The sequence below is a fragment of the Staurois parvus genome, unplaced genomic scaffold, assembly GCF_062004578.1.
Source record: "Staurois parvus isolate SC_StPar_1 unplaced genomic scaffold, SC_StPar_1.0 ptg000152l, whole genome shotgun sequence".
NCBI classification, from domain to species: domain Eukaryota; kingdom Metazoa; phylum Chordata; class Amphibia; order Anura; family Ranidae; genus Staurois; species Staurois parvus.
This window is the reverse complement of record NW_028317948.1, coordinates 756,258-774,980: the sequence shown is the minus strand read 5'-3', so window position 1 is coordinate 774,980 and position 18,723 is coordinate 756,258. Positions and strand designations below refer to the sequence as shown.

The 18,723-nt window shown below is 42.9% G+C and overlaps 1 long non-coding RNA gene across 1 annotated transcript; it reads right to left on the bottom strand.

The window, feature by feature from the left end:
* Window positions 1-6,214: 6,214 nt before the first annotated feature.
* On the bottom strand, window positions 6,215-10,754 carry LOC149463764 (uncharacterized). The gene is made up of 2 exons (XR_016312388.1): window positions 10,082-10,754; window positions 6,215-7,636 (listed from the first exon to the last, which is right to left on the bottom strand). It is a non-coding gene; the product is annotated as an uncharacterized LOC149463764 (long non-coding RNA).
* Window positions 10,755-18,723: the final 7,969 nt, after the last annotated feature.

The following is an 18,723-nucleotide window of genomic DNA, read 5'->3' as shown; positions in this document are numbered from 1 at the left end:
TAGCTCTGTCATCAACAAACACGATCTGTCCATATATTTAAGGGCAGATAAATAAGTTGCAACTCTCCTGAATGTGAAGCCAAAACTGCAATAAATAATTCATTGAAACTGAAGTGTATATTATTCACACAGTAAATCGAAACGAAAAGCTATTGTTTCCTATCTTAACAGTACTTAGGATGAAGGTTTATTTGAATCATTAATGCCTTCCCTGCAATGGTGGCAGTGATACATACTTGATAGCAATTGTTTTTGGAGATTTTAATTCCTTTAGAGATGTTCATGGATAAGCAGTGCTTTCTAGAAACTTATGAACTGCATTGTTATAAATGTGCAGATAACTGGAGTAAGTACAGTAGGTACAGATCATCCCAAAGGCAACATGTAGATAAACAGTACCAGAAATATGAAATTATCTAAGATGTTCAAAATGACAATAAGAATTTAGAATTGTGAGCTTATTTTTTTATTAAAGTGATATGAAAGACTTATTTTTTTTAAATAAAAAACATGCCATACTTACCTGCTCTGTGCAAGGGTTTTGCACAGAGCAGCCCCAATCCTCCTCGTTTTGGGTCCCCTCGCCAGAATTCTGGGCTCCTTTGCTTCTTCTTGCCGAGTGTCCACCATAGCAAGCCGCTTGCTATGGGGGCACTTGTGTGTGCTCGTTCCCGAGCCGCGCTTTGTGTGTACATAAGACACACAGAACAGGGTTCAGGCCAATGGCTCCTGATGCTGCCTCTAAGACGATGAGGAGGCAGAGAGCCAAGACAGCAGCCGCTCTCATGCACATCGCTGGGTCAGATTTGGGCTTGGGTAAGTATTAGAAGGGGCTGCAGGGGAACCTGCATACTGAAGGTTTTTCACCTTCATGCATAGAATGCATGAAAGTAAAAAACCTTCAGGTTTGACAACTGCTTTAAATCTGAGAAATGTGGTGGTTTTGCTTTGTGGAGTAACACATTTATTTGACAATAAAGGAACAGTGTTCCACCTTTGTGGAGAGTATCTCTTAGGACTGAACTACGAGTAAATTTTTAAAAATAAATTAAATTTTTATGTTTAATTACTTAAATGAAACACAAATGATGCAGCGCTACTACCATAAAAATTCTTCACACATAAATGAATAAGTGAAACAGTGCAAAATTAGTGACACAAATAACATAAACACACAATATTAAATAGTGCCAAAAAACTCATAAATAATCACGTGTGACAAGTGTCAATACGAGGTCCTAAAAGCACCAAATAACATAAATGGTGCCCCAAATAATCCAATGGGATCCAATAGTGCTCAAAATCAAACAAGTAAGTCACAACAGGACTCAATGTGCTAAAAAACCTCCCACTGGAACTAAAAATCAGTTCCTACCATATAACACAAAACACACGTGCATCCCAATAAACGCATAAACTAAGAACTGATCATGCAAACAAACATGAATAAATGAATAAATATATAAAGTCCCGTGAGGTGTAAAACACCTGACAATATACAAAAAAAACATATATAAAGTCCACAGCAATTCTTGAAAAAAAAAAAAGTGCTGATAAATGTGCAGAGATATCCAAAAATGGCTGAATTGCCCGCTCACCTCCCTCTTGCGACCCGCACAGGGTCAAAAGGCCTTCAGGATCACTAACACATGGACCCTTAATAGTAGGTAATCCTCCACAGCTATCCACACTGACCTCCCCTCATGTACAGATTCAAGCACAGGCTCACAGGGCAGCAGATCTCCTCTTCAGGCACATAAGGTGGCTGCAGCCACTTGATCCCTCAGAAAATATAAGTGAATGCTTGCATAGTGTAAAACTATTTATTCACCAAACAAAGTATCACATATCAAATATGCTCACATTTAAAAACATCTTGTACATCACATGTAAATCAAACCTCAGATCAGATGTACTTGCACTGGTGTCCAATGTAAATAAAGAAGGCGTCCGACGGGAAGTGCGTCACCGCCAACGTGCATCTTCACACTTAACACGTGACTTCATCAAGGCCAACAAAAAAAAAAAAAGACCAAAAATTTTGAGAAAAAATTATATTTTTTACTTTCGGTTATAAAATATATAGTGAACTCAAAGTTAGTAATACATTTAGACCAAAATGTATTCTGCTACATGTCCTTGGTAAATAAAAAAATCCCAATAAGTGTATATTAATTGCTTTGTTTCAAAGTTATAGTGTCTACAAACTATAGTATAGATCAGTGTTTCACAACCTTTTTTCAGTCAAGGCACCCATTAAAATTATGGACAGTCCTGAGGCACCCTTTAAAATTAATGACAGTCCTGAGGCACCCTTTAAAATCATGGACAGTCTTGAGGCACCCCATTCTAAAATGAGAAAAATTATTCTAATAGTTTTATATAACGCAGCAACATCCACACATGTAGGACACCCAATATCAGAGGTGATTTATTCTTCCAAAGCAAATAACCTTTTGCACACTAGTACTAACTAGTATTCCATTGTTTCTCTTCTCCCTCAGTTTTTGTCCATCACTAAGCTAGTGTAACCCCAGCGCTGATGGAGAGGGGCAGGGGAGAGTCAAACTAGGATGCTGTGCAGGTAGCTGACATCCTCCTTATCAACTGATATTATTGGTTGTTAGGATGCCAGTGGTTAGAAGGCCTTAATGGTGCACAATGAAAACCTGTGGCTTGTTCCACCCTCTGGATTGTATACAATTTATGGGCAATTTTTAGACATTTTGCCAAGGCACCCCTGAAGAAACCTCAAGGAACCCCAGAGTGCCTGGGTACCCTGGTTGAGAAAGGCTAGTATAGATACTGCAATTTATACCATTTTTTGCTATACAGTGCTGTGCTGTAAAAAAACTGACAATTGTGCGGTCATGCAATAATGTACATAAATGAAATTTATGTCCTTTTCACATAAATAGAGATTTCTATTGGTGGTATTTGATCACCTCTGGGTGTATTTTTTTTTTTGCGCTATAAACACAAAAAGACCAAAAACTATATTTTCTCATTTCTGTTATTAAAAATATCCAAAAAACTAAAATTTGGTCATAAAGTTAGCCAAAATTTATTTTTCTATTTATCTTTGGTAAAAATAAATCCCAATAGGTGTATATTAACTGGTTTGTGTCAAAGTTATAGCGTTTACAAATGGGGGTATAGATATTGGAATTTATGCCATTTTTTGCTATAAGGTGCTTCGCTAGTTTAACTGACAATTGCTTGGCCATGCAATACTGTACATAAATGAGATTTTTTTTCCTTATTTCCTTTTTTCACACAAATAGAACTTTCTTTTGGTGGCATTTGACCACCTCTGGGTTTTTTTTTGCGTTACAACCAAAAAAAGACTGAAAATTCTGAAAAAAAATATTTTCTCATTTCTGTCATAAAAAAAAATATCCAAAAAAATCTAATTTTGTCATATATTTTGGCCAAAAGGTATTTTGCTACATGTCTTTGGTGAAAAAAATTCCAATAACTGCATATTAATTGGTTTGTGTGAAAGTTATAGCATCTACAAACTATGGTATAGATACTGGAATTTACACAGATTTTACTTTCTGACTGCCTATCACATTTCTTGAGGTGCTAAAATACCAGAGCAGTACAAACACCCCAAATGACCCCTTTTCGGAAAGTAGACACCCTAAGCTATCTGCTGAGAGGCATGTTGATTCCATGGAAGATTTATTTACACAAGTTTTTGGAAAATTACATGGTTGTTTACAAGTTGTCACTTAAATGATATATTACTTACACCCCAAAATACATTCTGCTACTTCTACCGAGTATGGGGATACCACATGTGTGAGACTTTTTGGGAGCCAAGCCACATACAAGAGTCGCGGATGGGTGTTCTAGCATGACAATAACCAAAAACACATGGCCAAGGCAACAAAAGAGTGGCTGAAGAAGAAGCACATTAAGGGCCTGGAGTGGTCTAGCCAGTCTGCAGACCTTAATCCGATTGAAAATCTGTGGAGGGAGCTGAAAGTTCAAGTTGCCAAACGTCAGCCATCAAACCTTAATGACTTGGAGAGGATCTGCCAAGAGGAGTGGGACAAAATCCCTCCTGAGATGTGTGCAAACCTGGTGGCCAACTACAGGAAACGTCTGACCTCTGTGATTGCCAACAAGGGATTTGCCACCAAGTACTAAGTCATGTTTTGTGAAGGGGATCAAATACTTATTTCCCTCATGAACATGCAAATCAGTGCATAATTTGTTAGACATGCATTTCTTTTTAGTTTTTTGTTACTATTCTGTCTCTCAGTTTTACGATACACTTACCATTCGATTTTTAGACTGATCATTTCTTTGTGAGTGGGCAAACATTCAAAATCAGCAGGGGATGAAATACTTATTTCCTTCACTGTATATATGCTAAAGCATAAGGGCTGTCCACCTCAGGCCCCCATGCTTGGGCATATATGCTCTTTTTTAACTGTGGATGAAAAATCCCACCCAACAGCACTGCACACACTTATGTACATTCTGAGAGCGAGACCCTGTTGCTGTCAGAATAAGCAGATTGGTGCTGCAGCTCAATGGCATTCCTGCAAAGAAAACAGCAATGGTTAACAATAAAACTGTAACTCAATAAAACAACTTTTTATTGAAATATGTGTCAAAAAATATTATAAAATATATATGCTGAATCATAGGTGCCATCCACCCACTGTCTACCCCAGGCCCCAATGCTTGGGCTTATATGCTCTTTATTAACTGCAGATGAAAAATCTCATCCAACAGCGCTGCACACACTTATGTATATTCTGAGAGCAAGACCTGTTGCTGTCAGAATAAACAGATCAGTGTTGCAGCTGAATGGTGTTCCTGCAAAGTAAACAGCAATGGTTAACAATAAAACAAAGTAACAGTAAAACATTAACTCAATAAACCAACAAGTGAATGGTGTTTCTGTAAAGCAAACAATTAACAATAAAACAAAGAAACAATAGAACAAATCAACTCCATAAAAACTCCTTTTTTTATTTTTTTATTTTTTTAAACTTTGTAACAGCCTCTGATTTTCAGGTCTCTCAAAATGTGATGGACAGTTTCCTGAATATCTAACATATTTTGAGACCCTGTGTGAGAATGGTGAATATGTGCCCTGAACTGTGCCGTGCTGTACCCTATATGAATACTCCTGTATGTAGCGACAGAAGCAGATCTTGAGGCAGAGACCAGGCTGGCCAGGACAGGAGGGACAAGAAAAGTGGGTGTCACATCTTATTCTGTGTATGCTTCAGACATGACATCTTCTTTGGATTAACCTTTGGGTTGGGGTACCAGAGAGGACATCCGGAAAATGCCTCTCATGCAGCCGACTAACTGCATCTGGATTTGGCAATTGGGCCATAGCACCTTCTGGAAACAAAAGGGCCATAATGATCTCTTCCTGAAATTTTAGGAAGGATGCACTTCGTCTAGTTGCTTTGTAAATTACAAAAGTGTTAAATATAGCCAATTGAAATAAATAGACACCTTTTTTTACCAGTGTTGAGCTTTTCAGGAAACTAGGTACGTATTCAACATTTGGTCATTGAAGTCCACCACCCCCATGTTAAGGTTATAGTCATGGACACAGAGGGGTTTCTCAACAACGCCAGATACCGTGCTAATTTGGTTGGTCGTGTCTGCATGAATGGAAGACAGGACATAAACATCCCATTTGTCCTTCCACTTCACCACGAGTAATTCATCATACCTCAAGAAGACTTACTCTCCCTTTCTAAGTCAGGTATTTACAAGCCGTTGGGGGAAGCGATTAAGTCGCATGGTGCCACAGGAGCCAATTCCAAGATTGTACAAATGTCTAAATAGTGGCACGCTTGTACAGAAATTGTCCAAGTATAAGTGGTACCCCTTATGGAGCAAAGACGACATGAGTCCCAAACTAATCTTGCCACTGCTCCCCATGTAGTCTGGGCAGTCGGGGGGCTCTACTTTGCTTTCTCTTCCCTTGTACACCCTTAATTTGTACATACAGCCTGTGGCCCTCTCACAGAGCTTATACAATTTTACCCCATATCTGGCAGGCTTGCTGGGGATGCAAGGCTGCGAGTAAAGTTAATGAGGGACTCATCTGTTAGGAATTCCCTCTTTCCTGGAATCCTTATATTCTTATTTCTTATATGCCGCGCGGCGTCTGGGTGTGGCACGGGCTCGATCGATCGGGCAATCAAAGTAACCAGGCACACAGGTCGGATACAGGAAGATTGCAAAGTTTATTACGTACATTACAGCTTATAAAGGCAAAAACCACAAACCCAAATTATCCAATAGTAAGACAAACTCAAATTATCCAATAGTAAGACAAACTCAAATTATCCAATAGTAAAGCGTACCTTTAACTTCTACCCAGATACTAGACAAGGTGCACCTTTTACTTAAACTGTTAAAATGTTAACCTCAGTCAGTACATCCGGCCATTGTTGGCTGTGTCCCCAGATCTCTTATCTGAACATCTATCTATGTTTTGTACGATATTTTTCAGACACCTGCAGTCTAGCGTTCTTCCTGTAACATTTTGTGGTTGTACTTGTTACATACATATACCATTTAAAATTTTCCATATAAGCTCGAAAATAATGCTGACAGTTCTTATAACATGTACTTGAGACATAATAATTTCATCTACTTAAAGCATCACTCTAACTCTAATCACAATGCAAGCATAATGAATACAAAATGGTATACCTGAATCAATAGCCCTAGCTCATATTTCCCTACAACCCCCTCTTTGATCATATTGAACCTTTGTTCAACATGATCACTCAGAATACCACAACTCCTCTCTGGATTGTCCAAACAAAGCAAGCCTGGAGCTATCTGTTGGAGAGGTGGAGTCTGGGCTCTTGTGCTTAACTGCTAGCATCATAGTCTTACCCACTCCTCTTTTGAAAACTTTAAATAAATAAAAACTGCAAAAAGAAGTGCTAGTGTATAAAGTGCAATTAATTATTTTATAAATCTTTGGAATAACTCGGTACCACTTCCGAATATTTTGGCACCTTCCATTATTTGATTGGTTGTCAGAAGAAAGGGGGTCCTCCGTTATCTCGGAATCCCCTTTGTCCTGAGAGTCATCTTCCTCCGGGTCTTGAGGCCTTTGGGATGTAAGCTGTCTATGTCTTATAGGATTCTTTCATTTGTCATCAGTAAGTCTCATTTTGAATCAAAAATGTGCACTAAGTGGATGAAGGTTCATTCAGTGTTTTAATAGATGGATCTTCTAGCATACTGATCATATGTATGTTAACAGTCTCAGTTATGTATAACCCAATGTCTGTGGGTCAGTGGGACGCAATGGGGTGGGGTATCCATTCATCCAACAGGTAAAAGTGTGCTGTTGTGCTGGGGGTATCAGTTTCAAGAGTTCTGGGGCGGGATGTCAGGGGCATAGAAACTGTGTTCTCTTGTTCTGGCGAACCTCTTGGGGAGTCCCTCATTTCCAGGTATTTCTTCAACCTCGATGCATGGATCCATTGTGGAGTCTGGTCAGTTAGAACTGCTGTTCTGGCGACTTTAAGGACTTCAAATAGGCCTTGAAAAATGGGTCCCATCTTTTTCCTTGCAGCCAGTTGTTTGATCAGGACGTTGTCACCCGGCAGGAATGGATGAGTGGGATCTGTGGAAAGAGGAGGACAGGTGACAGACACCTTTTCTTGGTTTTCAGATAACACACTTACCAGATGTTTTACGTATTCCTCCTGTAAAGCAGAAAGGTTAGTTTCGTCACCTGGGGTTTGGCGGTCATTTGGGGGTCTACCCATCAGTATTTCATATGGGGAAAGTCCAGTCTTTATTAGGGGTGGTCTTTTTGGTAAAGAACTGCAGGGAGATATAGCAGCCAGTTCTTTAAAGTTCCCCCTGTGGCTTTCTTCAGTCTGTCTTTTATTGTCCTGCTCATGAGTTCTTGAAATCTTGCATAAACAATGTCATGTTGTGTGTGGGTGTGGAGGACACGGCTGCTTCCTTTGCTGCTCTGTCTGCTAAATTGTTACCTCTGGCTAACGGATCATGTTATAATCATGTACTACCCCATATGCATATCTGCTGTCAGTGTAAATGTTCACTCTTTGGTCAGCAAAAGGTTGACAGGCGCGCGTTAACGACTAACTCAGCTTGCTGGGCTGAATTAGCATGAAGCGGTTTGGCTTCAATGATTATGTCTGGTAGCATCACTACAGCATAACCCGTTTGGTAGGTATGATCATCTGGTCTGACACAGCTGCCATCAACAAAAACATCTATACTGCCCGATTGGGGTATGTCCTTTGGATCATCACTGGGTGAAGTATTGTCTAACACCATTTCCTCACAGTCAGGTAGAGGGGGTACAGTCACCATTTCTCCTCCCGTCTCACCCAAATTTAGCAGCATGTGTAGCAACCTAAGCACCGGAGCCGTTTCCGGACAAGTTTTAAACAGCAAGTTGACAGTGCTGGGAAAGATCACTTCATACCCACTCAGTCTCTGTGCTGTCATGTGCTGTGTTGTCATATTGTGCAATAGCACTGCTATTGAATGTGTAGTGTATAACACAGTCGGTGATCCCTGTGTCAGTTTACTTGCATCCTTTACAGCCATTGCACAAGCAGCCATCGCTTGAAGGCAATGAGGCATGCCCAAAACCACACAAGGCAACTTCTTAGAAAGGTAAGCCACTGGTCTATTTTTCCCACCGTGTTCCTGTGTGAGTACGGCTGCAAATGCGTCCGCTGACACTACACTGGAAAGCTGAAACTCCTTCTCATAGTCCGGCAGTGTTAAGGCTGGGGCATTAGTCAGTGATCTGATCAGTCTACCAAAAGCCTCCTTCCTCTCCGGGGTCCACTCTATCTGTTGTGGGGCCTCTTGTTTTGTTGTATCCCTGAGAATCGAATCATTGTGGGAACGGTCAGGTATCCACTGCCTGCAATACACTATTGACCCAAGGAAGGACATCATTGCAGCCTTGGTTGTTGGCAGTGTGAGGGACATTAGGGCTTTTACCCTGGCTGGGGAGACAGACCTGTCTCCTCCTGAAATCAGGCAACCCAGGTATTCCACCTGTTCCTGTACCCATTGTATCTTCTTTCTTGAGGCCAAATGGCCCTTTCCGGCTAGGTAATCTAGCAAGTGTCTTGAGTCTACCTCACAGTCTTCATGGCTGACCATTAGGTCGTCTGCGTATTGGAGTAAGGTGGATCCCCTCTTTGGCTCCCAACTGTCTAAAGATGCTTTCAATACCATTGAGAAAGCAGCGGGACTATCCCCATAGCCTTGAGGAAGACAAGACCAGGTCAACTGACCATCGTCCCATTGGAAAGCAAACATGTTCAGGGCATTTACTTCAACCGGAATGCTAAAGAAAGCATTGGAAAGGTCTATTACAGTGTAGAATCGCGAGCTACTGGGATTAGCCCCAAAAATTGCCGTAATATCTGCTACCAATGAATTCAACAGTTAATTTGCATTAATCAATAACACAGGGTAAATTATATAGATCCTATATACAATATGAGTAAAAACATGAGGATGCAGACAAGGATATGGACACCAGTCACACGTTACTCTTGCAATACGCCTAATTCACACTTCAAACATTTAACAAACAATTATCCACAATACAATGTTGCTTTTATATACAATTAGCACCGGCACACCTCAGACATTTCCCTAAAAACGGAACTTAGCTCCGTTTTGTATTTCCCTGCCTCTTTTATCTCTTTTCCTTTATTGAGCGAGAACAGAACCCCTCAATGTTTCCTGTACAGTCTGTGCAGTCTAAACTGTCACAGATCTGATAAACCTGCGGAGAACGAGTCTGACCCTACCCGCAGTTAAAAATAAAAAACCTCTATTTACGGCGCGAGACAGAACCCCGCCAGAACTCTAGACTTCACTATTGGAGCGAGAACAGAACCCCTCCATCATATAACACTAAACTACACTATTCTAGGAGCGAGACAGAACCCCTCCTTTACAAAACACTAAACTACTTTCAGTTTCACTTTGCGTGAGACGTCACCGTATCCAGAGAAGGCAATATCATAATATAACAAAGGTATATTGAAACGATATTACTCACCTGGATTAGCGGGACCCCACTTCTGGTACCAGCTGTTAGGAATTCCCTCTTTCCTGGAATCCTTATATTCTTATTTCTTATATGCCGCGCGGCGTCTGGGTGTGGCACGGGCTCGATCGATCGGGCAATCAAAGTAACCAGGCACACAGGTCGGATACAGGAAGATTGCAAAGTTTATTACGTACATTACAGCTTATAAAGGCAAAAACCACAAACCCAAATTATCCAATAGTAAGACAAACTCAAATTATCCAATAGTAAGACAAACTCAAATTATCCAATAGTAAAGCGTACCTTTAACTTCTACCCAGATACTAGACAAGGTGCACCTTTTACTTAAACTGTTAAAATGTTAACCTCAGTCAGTACATCCGGCCATTGTTGGCTGTGTCCCCAGATCTCTTATCTGAACATCTATCTATGTTTTGTACGATATTTTTCAGACACCTGCAGTCTAGCGTTCTTCCTGTAACATTTTGTGGTTGTACTTGTTACATACATATACCATTTAAAATTTTCCATATAAGCTCGAAAATAATGCTGACAGTTCTTATAACATGTACTTGAGACATAATAATTTCATCTACTTAAAGCATCACTCTAACTCTAATCACAATGCAAGCATAATGAATACAAAATGGTATACCTGAATCAATAGCCCTAGCTCATATTTCCCTACATCATCCACAGATGTTTGCTGGGGCGTATACACATCTGCAAATTTCTCAGTGAGGTGGTTTATGAGGGGCTGAATTTTGTAGAGCCGGTCATGTTCAGGGTCACCCCGAGGAGTGTATTATCACTGAAATGCATGAAGCGCATTACTGTATCATATCTATGCCTGGCCATGGCAGCAGAGAACACGGGAATATGATGAATTGGGTCTGTGGACCAATAGGACCAGGATTCTTTTTTGTAATGCCCATGTCGAGGGTTAGGCCCAAGAAAGTTTTACATTCGGAAACTGTAATAGGTTTCCATGCGGATTGTCTGGCAAGGTTTGAATTTGGGTTTGTGGCGATATATTGTTGAGCATATCAATTGCTTTGGCCCACAATCAGATTGTACAAATCTTCTGTGAAAAACAGCTCCATAAAATCGAGTAGTTAAATTTGCTGTTTCCACCTGAATTCTGGGTTGGGCTGTGAATGGGGGAAGTACGGGGGCTACAGAATCTGTGGGCTGCCAATCAGGATTTGCAAGCACGTCCAGAAGGACACTAGGGGCTCTATGGGCCTGTGTGCGAATTCTTGGTTGCTGCAGGACACTACTTGTGCTCGCCACCACACCAGCTTGTACTGCACTTATGGAACTTGCCTCATCACCAAGTGATACTGCAGTGCTGGTATGAAAAAGACCAGGATGTAGTAGGCCGGTGGTGCTTGCAAAAGGTAGTGCTGCACTAGTACTGGCACTCTGCTGCATATGACACAAGTCATGCGATCCTAGCACTTCAGTTTCATGGGGTCAGGTACGCCTGATCTTAACAGGGACCTCTTCTCCATCATCCAAGCTACCTGTCACGGTGCCGCTGCTGTCTACAGGTTCATATTCGGAGACGGATTCTGTCATAGGGGCTTTCCCTTCTTTCTCATCTGACATGCTCAGAATCCTGTAGGCCTCTTCACTAGTGTACCTTTTGTTGGACATTTTGGGCTTTAAATTTACAGATACCTAGTGCGACTCACAGGAAAAAGAGTGCCTGGCTGTCAGGGACTGATTGAACCACTACAGATAAAATTCACCTGCTAGTGCTGGCAGAGATCAGGCCTGGTTCTGGTAATGCTGCGGTTTTGTGTGCAATGTATTACAGGTGACAGTGATCACAAATTGCACTGACACTGCACTTCTTTTAGGGGTGGTGGGGGTTTGAGCGTTGAGACTAAACACTAGTGCTGGCATCGAATGGGGCTGATCCTGCTAACACTGCATTTTTGGGGACACTAATACTAAGGGTACACTGATATAGTTTTGTTCGTCATCAATATATTGATCTGTACAAACACTATACTAGTAATGACAGTGATCAGCGACCTATAGCGTGAGTGAGATAGTGTACGGGCAATCTAAAGCTAACGCTAGTTGACCCTAGCTGGGAGGGACACTAACTGACCCTGACGCCATCTGACATCACTAGTGGCACTAATACAGTGATCAGTGAAAAATACTGTACGCTGACACTGTAATAATAGCACTGGCAGGGTGGCAGGGGGCAATCAAAGGGTTGAAAGTGGCAATGAAGGGGTTAAAATGTCTCTATCTAACGTGTGTGGCTGCAGTGTGCTGCTTTTACTCACGTGTAATGTCTTTCTTATCTCCTTGGAACAAAATGGTTCCAGGGAGAGAAGAACTAGCTAAGTCCTGTGCCTGTATTTACAAATACAGGCACAACTGTGCATCTCCCTTCGCTGTAGGAGATCGGCAGAGTACTGGGCAAAATCACTGGCCCGAGACCTGCTGACATACATCTCCTACAATGAATGACAGCGGGGGGGGGGCGTGCATGTATGCTCTAAACCGAGAACAGCAAAGCGACGTATGGGTACATCACTTTGCCTGTAGCTATTGCCTGTCTGCAGTACATGGCGGCCGGGAAGCGGTTAATTGCCAAGATCTGAAAGTGATTGTTTACAACACATCTTAGATCATAGTGCTTAAAGTCAAATCTGTTGTTTTTAGTACCTGAAGTTGTGGGGGTTTTTTTAAGGATTAAATGATACAGTCACCTCTGGAACATGTTACGTGTTCCACCTGTATTTGGGGTGGAACACGTAACATGTTTCAGCTCCTGTCACCTCTTCCTCCCTGTGATAGCGGGTGGGGAATCCTCTCCCCGCAACCTCTGTCACAACTTAAAAACAGCGCTGCCGTGTGGGGATCCACCCAAGTACCATTTGCCACTGGGGCCGACAGCTTGTAGTTCTCTATGAACTACGAGAGCGCAGGTGAGCATTCTCATAGTTCATTGATTCTTCTTGCAATTCAGCAACTTCCTGCCCATATGGGAGGTACGGGCAGACAGTGTACTGAGATTCTGCAGGAGCCTGGCATTGCAACCGTGATCTGTTGATTATGGGTGCAATGCTTTACAGGCTCCAGTGTAAAAAAATTATACATGCACATTTTTCACTGCCTGTGGATAGGCACACAGAAATTGCTCTATGGAAATGTTCTGGTCTTGCTGTCACTTTGATACATTTAAGCGAAGCACAGGTTGTCTTTACACAGAATCAAGTTAAAATGCAACATCAGTAATCCAGATCTAAAACTAGAGTAAGGAAGGAGGTTAAGTTTAGTATAGCATGGGAATATGCAGCTCTTTCCCTTCCTCCCAGCAATCTCCTCTCTGAGGAATGTAGTTCAAAAGCTTTTTAGCACCACAGCATAGTTACCCCTCTGGACTACAGTTCCCACAGTGCACTGCTGCCTGATTCAGTCTATTGAACTCTTGGTGCTCAGCAGGTTCCTCTTTCTGCTGAAACAGCTGTCAAAAAGTTCAGCACAACAGGGCATCAACTACAGAGATCAGCTGCAGCCAGTGATTCTCTCCTTCTTAGCCAAGCCCCTGGCTACATACATCAATATCATAATAGTAACCCTTCATAGTTATGAACTCTTCTGTTTCATCCATTCCCTGAAGTAGTTCATTTCTTTCAGGTTGAATTTGCCAGTAGCAGTTTTCTTGACACATGTTATGTGTGCACAGTACCAATTCCACTGGAATTACTTGTTATAAATTTGATTTGCTGTAATATATTCATGAAAATATGTCAATAGAAAAAAATATGGAGTGTTTTCCTCAGGTATATTCATTGAAAGCAATGTGGAATTTGATTTTGCATTGTTGGCTGCTTTAACGATTAACAGTGTTAGCTATTAAAGAAAATTGAAAAAATGACGAGTGGTTGACAATCAACCTAGTGCTCCACATCGCTATAAAAATTGTGCTGAAAAGAGTAGGTTGTGGGTTTTTGAAGCTGCATAATAATAATTAGAATAATCTTGTTTTTAAAAATGTTTTTTTGCAATTTATTAATGTCAATACAAATACATTAAATCTGAATGGTTACAACAGACTTAACAATCACAAAACGCTTGCGTGTTTCCTGCGGTGCACAGATGATACTTCCCAACATGTTTTGCACAACCTGGGCTTGCTCAGGGGAAGAGAAAGCCTATCCGAAATATAGTCTACAATTATATAAAAGATACATTAATCAATCATATATGGTTATACAATATACATCAAACTGCAGTACATAGATTATAGATAGATATAGAAATATAGATATTTCCAGCAGATTAATTGTCTTACCCTTGGGACTATAGTCCTTCTTCCGGACACAGCGGAACACCGATCACTGTACAGGATCTCTGTGTGAGGTCCCGATCATGTGATCACTGATCACTTGCTGACATTTCTTACTAGTGAAATCTCTGAATGATCACAAAGGTCACATAGTACAAGGCTATTCACAACAGCCTTGTACCATGTGACAAGCTGTGACCAATCACAACTCTCACAGTATTTCTCAATGGCTGCAAGAATGCAACCAGAGAGAAGAAGAAATTATTGCTTTTACAGCCTTTATGGGTGTAAAAGCAATCAGTGTAAAAAAAAAAAATCATCACCCCCCCATAAGTAGTACAGTGTCGCTATGGTGATACTGTACTGCTAGGGTGACAGTATGTAAAAAAAAAACATAAATAATAATATGAAAAAATAAAATAAAAATGGTAAAAAATAATTTTAAAAATTATAATTTTTGATTATAAACTAATTTGGGTTATTTTTTTTTTACTAAAAAGATAGCTGAATACATTTTGGCCTGTATTTATGAAGAAAGATTATTTATTTGCAAAATGTTATAAGAAAAGTCTTTTTTTCAAAATGTTTGGAATTTTTCATTTATATAGCAAAAAAATAAAAATCCCAGTGGTGAATAAATACCACCAAAATAAAGTTTTATCTGTCTCAAAAAGGTGTTAAAAAATTCATATGGGTACAGTGTTGCATGACCGCACAATTGTCATTCAAAGTATGATAGCACTGAAAGGTGAAAATTGGCCTAGACAGAAAGGGGGTGAAAGTGTCTGGACTTGAAGTGGTTAAATTTGCATTTGAATTTCATCTAAAAGGTATACAAAACAATCTAATGCCACAGTGTTAACCTTCTACACATTCTGGATCACAATAATAGGTACCTAGTACTTTTTCCTTTACTTGATCTCATCAAAGCATTTTTGCCTTTTGTTTGCTTTCACATCAAAATAATGTAGCTGGAACTTTGTAAAGTCTTACTTTGCCTTTCTATTTCTCAGAGACATGTCACTGTCCAGTAACGATTACCTTTAATAATAAAAAAAGGCAATTACTTTATTTGTGCCCCAGAGAAACTCTTTACAGCTGTAGCCCTAGGTGATCTACAGTGAAAGAGTTTTAAATTACTTATCTCCAAATTGGTCTCTAAAGGACAGGAAGAGCAATGGGTGAAGTTTAATCAAAGTGAAAAGTAAACCACATTGTATTTCATTCAAATCTTTTATGCTCCTTTGCCTTTAGAATGTACTATTTTGATCAATAGTCTACTTATATCTTTTTATAGCTGAGTTGAGCGAGGGATGCCCTAGGTCAGTGATGGCGAACCTTTTTGAGCCCGAGTGCCCAAACTGCAACCCAAAACCAACTTATTTCTTTCAAAGTGCCAACACTGCAATGAAACCTGAATATCGAGCTTTTGGTTTAGAAAAAACAACTCGTACAGTAGTGCAAACTAATTAACAGTACAGGGATGACCAGAGACTGCGGACACAGTACAGGGATGACCAGAGACTGCGGACACAGTACAGGGATGACCAGAGACTGCGGACACAGTACAGGGATGACCAGAGACTGCGGACAGTACAGGGATGACCAGAGACTGCGGACACAGTACAGGAGATGACCAGAGACTGCGGACAGTACAGGGATGACCAGAACTGCGGACAGTACAGGGATGACCAGAGACTGCGGACACAGTACAGGGATGACCAGAGACTGCGGACAGTACAGGGATGACCAGAACTGCAGACAGTACAGGGATGACCAGAGACTGCGGACACAGTACAGGGATGACCAGAGACTGCGGACACAGTACAGGGATGACCAGAGACTGCGGACACAGTACAGGGATGACCAGAGACTGCGGACACAGTACAGGGATGACCAGAGACTGCGGACACAGTACAGGAGATGACCAGAGACTGCGGACACAGTACAGGGATGACCAGAGACTGCGGACAGTACAGGGATGACCAGAGACTGCGGACACAGTACAGGGATGACCAGAGACTGCAGACACAGTACAGGGATGACCAGAGACTGCAGACACAGTACAGGGATGACCAGAGACTGCGGACACAGTACAGGGATGACCAGAGACTGCGGACAGTACAGGGATGACCAGAGACTGCGGACAGTACAGGGATGACCAGAGACTGCGGACAGTACAGGGATGACCAGAGACTGCGGACAGTACAGGGATGACCAGAGACTGCGGACAGTACAGGGATGACCAGAGACTGCGGACAGTACAGGGATGACCAGAGACTGCGGACAGTACAGGGATGACCAGAGACTGCGGACAGTACAGGGATGACCAGAGACTGCGGACAGTACAGGGATGACCAGAGACTGCGGACAGTACAGGGATGACCAGAGACTGCAGACACAGTACAGGAGATGACCAGAGACTGCGGACAGTACAGAGATGACCAGAGACTGCGGACACAGTACAGGAGATGACCAGAGACTGCGGACACAGTACAGGGATGACCAGAGACTGCGGACAGTACAGGGATGACCAGAGACTGCGGACAGTACAGGAGATGACCAGAGACTGCGGACAGTACAGGAGATGACCAGAGACTGCGGACAGTACAGGGATGACCAGAGACTGCAGACACAGTACAGGAGATGACCAGAGACTGCGGACAGTACAGAGATGACCAGAGACTGCGGACACAGTACAGGAGATGACCAGAGACTGCGGACACAGTACAGGGATGACCAGAGACTGCGGACAGTACAGGGATGACCAGAGACTGCGGACAGTACAGGAGATGACCAGAGACTGCGGACAGTACAGGAGATGACCAGAGACTGCGGACAGTACAGGGATGACCAGAGACTGCGGACACAGTACAGGGATGACCAGAGACTGCAGACACAGTACAGGGATGACCAGAGACTGCGGACAGTACAGGGATGACCAGAGACTGCGGACAGTACAGGGATGACCAGAGACTGCGGACACAGTACAGGGATAACCAGAGACTGCGGACACAGTACAGGAGATGACCAGAGACTGCGGACAGTACAGGGATGACCAGAGACTGCGGACAGTACAGGGATGACCAGAGACTGCGGACAGTACAGGGATGACCAGAGACTGCAGACACAGTACAGGGATGACCAGAGACTGCGGACAGTACAGGGATGACCAGAGACTGCGGACACAGTACAGGGATGACCAGAGACTGCGGACACAGTACAGGAGATGACCAGAGACTGCGGACAGTACAGGGATGACCAGAGACTGCGGACACAGTACAGGGATGACCAGAGACTGCGGACAGTACAGGGATGACCAGAGACTGCGGACAGTACAGGAGATGACCAGAGACTGCGAACAGTACAGGAGATGACCAGAGACTGCGGACACAGTACAGGGATGACCAGAGACTGCGGACACAGTACAGGGATGACCAGAGACTGCGGACAGTACAGGGATGACCAGAGACTGCGGACACAGTACAGGAGATGACCAGAGACTGGGGACACAGTACAGGGATGACCAGAGACTGCGGACAGTACAGGGATGACCAGAGACTGCGGACAGCACAGGGATGACCAGAGACTGCGGACAGCACAGGGATGACCAGAGACTGCGGACAGCACAGGGATGACCAGAGACTGCGGACAGCACAGAGATGACCAGAGACTGCGGACAGCACAGGGATGACCAGAGACTGCGGACAGCACAGGGATGACCAGAGACTGCGGACAGCACAGGGATGACCAGAGACTGCGGACAGCACAGGGATGACCAGAGACTGCGGACAGCACAGGGATGACCAGAGACTGCGGACAGCACAGGGATGACCAGAGACTGCGGACAGCACAGGAGATGACCAGAGACTGCGAACAGTACAGGAGATGACCAGAGACTGCGGACAGTACAGGAGATGACCAGAGACTGCGGACAGTACAGGAGATGACCAGAGACTGCGAACAGTACAGGAGATGACCAGAGACTGCGGACAGTACAGGGATGACCAGAGACTGCGGACACAGTACAGGGATGACCAGAGACTGCGGACACAGTACAGGGATGACCAGAGACTGCGGACACAGTACAGGGATGACCAGAGACTGCGGACACAGTACAGGAGATGACCAGAGACTGGGGACACAGTACAGGGATGACCAGAGACTGCGGACAGTACAGGGATGACCAGAGACTGCGGACAGTACAGGGATGACCAGAGACTGCGGACAGCACAGGGATGACCAGAGACTGCGGACAGCACAGGGATGACCAGAGACTGCGGACAGCACAGGGATGACCAGAGACTGCGGACAGCACAGGGATGACCAGAGA